At 39.4% G+C, this 5026-nt stretch overlaps 1 pseudogene; it reads right to left on the bottom strand.

Moving 5' to 3' along the window:
- Window positions 1-2713: 2713 nt before the first annotated feature.
- On the bottom strand, window positions 2714-3887 carry LOC102486110 (KRR1 small subunit processome component homolog pseudogene; annotated as a pseudogene).
- Between the last annotated feature and the right edge of the window lie 1139 nt (window positions 3888-5026).

Here is a 5026-nt window from a genome sequence, read left to right on the forward strand (position 1 = left end):
GTATCTTAATTTTCTTATTTGTAAAATAAGAATTTACAAATTTACACACACTCATGCACACAGACTACTGCCTATGGAGCTATTTTTATAGCTCTATGAAGAGCAAAGAAATGGCTCCCCAGATAGAAATCCTATCTCACACTTCCATCCTGTTGAGCCAATTGCAATAGCATGACCACAACTACAGTTAAAAATTCCATGGGCAAGAGAGCCAGTGGTGTGGTGGTTAAGGTGACTGGATTCCACATGGTCCGCTGTATGGTTTGAGCCCTAGACTCTGCGCTTGTAAAACACAGCAGGCATGTGTGCATGTATGCCCACAAAAGAGGGAGAAATAGAGAAAAAGGGATGACAGCATGACTCTCCCTCAATAGAGAGTGCTTTCTCTCTCGCTCACTCTCTCTCTCTCTTTCTCTCTGCAGTGAACACACATACTATGGTTTTTTTTTAAAAAAAGGCATCTTTAAGTCAACAATGCTCAAAATCACACTCATCAAATTCTCACTGAAAACTCATTCTTCTATCATCTCAATTTTATTTTGTGAATTTTCCGTAACTCCCAAACTCAAGTTAATTGGAAGCTCGGGTGGCCTTCCCAATTTTGGTACATACAGTTTTCTTACTCCCTTTTAAGAGTAAGGAGATTAGAGAGTTAGACCAACAATCCAAAGTACTAGCAGAGAATTCTCACTCCGAAAATGGTACAGAAAATTTATAATTGGTAATTTGATGGGGGAAAAAGTAACTTTTCCTAAACCTTTCAAAGTTTTATTTTTTATGCACTGTTATTTCTTTCTCAGTAGATAATATTTACATTTGTTTACATGCCCCAAACATAAGTATGGTTGCTAAATAATTGTATGCCATTAAATGTCTTGTACAATGCTTTATCATTGTTTTGTCAGAAATTTTTAAAAAACTTAAACTTTGTCTCTTAGTGACAATTTTAAAACAATAAACATTAAGTGCCCTATAAGCCAAATCAGTAAGTCTAATTTTCAGAAGGAAAACAAAGATGCAATTCCCTCCTCAGCCCAAATAATGCAGAGATTTTTTCAAATTGAAGGGGTGTCATAGAAAAAGTTGAATTTCTTTTTTTTTTAAACTTTATTTATTTATTTATTTATTTATTTATTTAACTTGACCAGAGAGAGACATACACAGGAGAGAGAGAGGGAAAGTGAGAAAGCAAGCCACCAGGTCCAGGACTTAAACCATGGTCAGCCATGTGGGAGTGTCCAGTGCCTTAAACACCATGCCACCTGCTGAAAAAAGTTGAATTTCCAAAGACAGTGAGTTGAGACTAGAAAGTTGAAATTCAAAAGTCTGAGTGCTACTAAACGATGAGAATCTTGCATTTGAAGAATGTATGAAAAGTTTGGGTTACTGTGCTAGGAGCTTTTCACATCTGATTTTGTCTAGCACAGCTATTCTTCAGGTTTTAGAAAAATGTATGTGCTGTAGATGCCCAGTTGGACTTCAACAGAGATGGTGCTTTCTTATGAAAATGGAGTATTTACCTTGTCTTCTGATATTACAGAGACACCCACATTTACACAGATGCTGGTATTCTAGAACTTGCAGGGAAGGCCAAGGCTCAGTTGGAAATCGCTCTGGTCTTGGCCCAGAGCTCTACACTCAAGGACATCTCAAAGCTCAAGACTGTGAGACAGGAAGGAGTAAGCTGCTCACCAGAGCCTGGGAGTGAGAATAGATGCTTCACATGCCTCTCACAAGACTTCACCCACAGCAAGACTGAACCTCAATGGACCAGTCATTAAATGGAAATCATACTGTTCCTTTTCCACCTGTCTTTATCACTTCCTGCCAAATAATCAAATGAGTTAGATTGTGAATTGAATTTCCCCTTTACTTCTCTTTCCTTTTGGACCATATTTGTTCCCACAAGAAATAAATTTACTTATTTATTGAGGCCCATCAAGAAAGGTCAAATCCAGCCAAAAGTCACAAGCAATCTATCATAGAATCTGTTTTCCTACCTTCCATGGCAGAGGATTATGCATGGAGAATTCCTATGTGCTTTAACTAATTATTCGGTTAAAGGTAAAAAAGGGAGGCTAGATTCATGTTTTTTTTTTTTTCCTTTTGGAACTCAAGGATACATAATTGAGTTAATCCTACTTCTCCATCAAGTAGGATGTGTTGCATCCTATTGTCATTGCATATATTGGTTGAGAAACAAATACCTCAAAGACTGGTTTTGCCAGAAAGCATCTGCACTTGTTAGAAAGAGACACAGAGAAAGAGAGAAAGGGAGAAAGAACCCCCCCTCATGTGGCATGGCCATGCCACAATCCCTTCTGCTCCATCTCTCTATCCTTTCTGGGATGGGGGCTGGCACACACATGTATCCAGTGTGTTGTTTCTGATATATCACACTATAAAGATATATATATATATATATATATATATATATAATTAAAAAAACTAAAAACTTATTTCTAAATTCATGCTTAGGCAAAATCTGTCTAGAACTGATTAGTTGTAGTTAATGTACACAAGGTATAATTTGGACACAGAGAGTTTGGTTTTGTTTTTCAAAATAAAACAATAATGTATATTTATAAAGAACACTGTTCTATGAACCAAAGAAACACAGAAAAAAGTAATGAGAGTATTATTACTCATGAGTAAGGTGATTAATGTCCTGATGTTTCAAAATCCTTTGCAAAAAGAGATAGTTTCATATAGTCTAATTCAGAGATGTTTGTATATTACTTTTTTTCCCCTTCTTTTTCTTTTCATCTGCTTCCATTTGAAGCTTAACTTTTTCAGACAAAAGAGCTCCCAGTTTCTAATTTTTTGCTTTCTTAACTTTTTCCTTGATGGTGGCCACATTGATTTTAGTATCGGTAGAAGCTTCCTTAGGTTTCACTACTGGTTTTTCTGTAAGTGGAATAAAAGCTTTGTTTCCTTCCTCTTGTCTCTTTCTGGGAACTTCTGTTTGTTTAACCTTTTTGTTTCCATCTTCTGTCGCTTCTTCTCCTGGATTTCAAAATGTATTCAGTACTAGCCAATTCTTTATCAACCTGACTTTCTGGCTGTGGTGGTGGGAACAGTGTATACTCTTTCTTCACAGTTTTTTTTTTCTTTGGCTCCTTGCATTTATTCACACTTTTGTGTTTGAAATGTGGCAAAAAATCTTTCCCAACTTTGTGGTCATAATTCAGAATCTTTTGCCAACTCTCATTTAATCATTAAAGGTTTAATGCTATAAATTGGATGACTATTCTTCATAGTATCTAGGACTACTTTTTGAATCTCCTTTAACCCACTAAAAGGTCCGATGGCTGAAATTGTGCTTCCTTGAACCATATGTAACAGTTTGGTAAGAGTTCCTTCAATGTCTTCAATGTAGATCCTTTGAGACCAATAAGCCATTGTCTTCTTTTTGCAGATAGATTGCTCTTTATTTCTCACCAAAGAACCTATTTTAATAAAGTCACATGTAATGTCATCCTGAAGAATTCGTACTGCCTGTTCAAATGAAACACTCCTTGCTAACAATTTTATTAAGTCTCTGGCCCTAATGATGATAAATGGATCAAAAGTATTCTTTGTAGTACAGTCATGCTGCCCTCCCTCAGCTCCAAGGTTGCATTAAGATGATGTTCATTGAAAGCTTCCTGCACCAATGGCCAACACTTTTTAAAGTAAGCCTCTCTATACTTTGGAAACAAGGTTGCAAAACTGCTTTCCTCCAAGTGTCTTCTGGGATTGTCTTCTTTGGAAAAGGTGGGTTTCTTCCAACCATCAGGAACAGTAAGTAGCTCTAATTTATCTCAGTTCTCTAGCTTTGACTTCTGATTCTGAAATTCACTTTTCCCAGTCCTGGAAGTTTGCCCATTCTGTGAGGAGGCTGCCATTTTCTCCAATGTTTTTCCAACCACCAGGTCTGAATTTTTTCTTCTTCTTTACTTGCCAGAGAGAGAAAAGAGAAGGAGAAATCACTCCCACAATGGAGCATGGTCACAACACAATCCCTTCTCCATTTCTCCATCCAGATGGGAATTTGGGCATGCACCCAGGGTATTTTTCAAGCCACCAGCACCTGTGGAGGGCACTGCTTACGGAAGCCATTTTTTTTTTTTTTTTAAAAGAAGCCATTTTTTTTTTTTTTTTGGAGAGATTTTTCACTGTAGGGCGCATGCGCTCGCCAGACAGACAGAGAGAGACATAGAGACAGAAAGCGAGAAATCACCTCCCAGGGGGGATGGTCACGCCGCAATCGCTTCTCCTCCATTCTCCTCTCGGGATCTTGGGCACGCACGCACATGCGCCCGGCGTGAGTTTTAAGCCACCGGGTCCGGGACACGAACCACGGTTGACTACGTGGGAGTCCAGCGACATAGCCATTACGCTAACTGCTGGTTCCCAAGTATCTTTCAAAACTGACGATAATGGCTAGCCTATGGCGTGGTGGTTAAAAGAGCCGGTTTGAGAGCGATCCACGATGTTAAGGGCTATCCTCCATCTTAGAACCCATTAGGTTTCACTTGCTCATTGAGGTTTCTCAGAAATCATGTGACCAACTGTTCTCCCCGTAGGGCATAGGGCGAATGGGTTTCTAGGCAACGGGAGAGATCCGCCCACACCAATGACTGGCTCATGCTGTACCTCATTTGCATTTTGGGCAACCAATCGGTGCCCACCAGCCTGTATATAAGCTCACTATTCTTCCTTAATAAACAAGACTTGATCAGCACCTCGTCTTGTCTCCACTCTGTGTGTCTGTGTGTGGGTCCCTTTTCTCACTCTCCTCCCCCAGGTACCCATTCGAATGTCAGGCATGTGGTGCCTGGACGTGGGGTCTGGGCCAAGAGGATCAAGGTGAAGTGCACCGAGAACAAAGACTAGCACTGGTAAAGGTGGAAGGGATGGCGCAAGATCGTCCCGGTAAGTAATACAGAGATTACTTACTAACATTTTAGTGTGCAGATATGGGGCAGCAAATGAGTAAGCATGAATTATTTGTTCAGGGGCTTAATGATGCCCTTCAGACACG

This window comes from Tupaia chinensis, unplaced genomic scaffold (genome assembly GCF_000334495.1).
Source record: "Tupaia chinensis unplaced genomic scaffold, TupChi_1.0 Scaffold000112_1, whole genome shotgun sequence".
Lineage (NCBI taxonomy): Eukaryota > Metazoa > Chordata > Mammalia > Scandentia > Tupaiidae > Tupaia > Tupaia belangeri.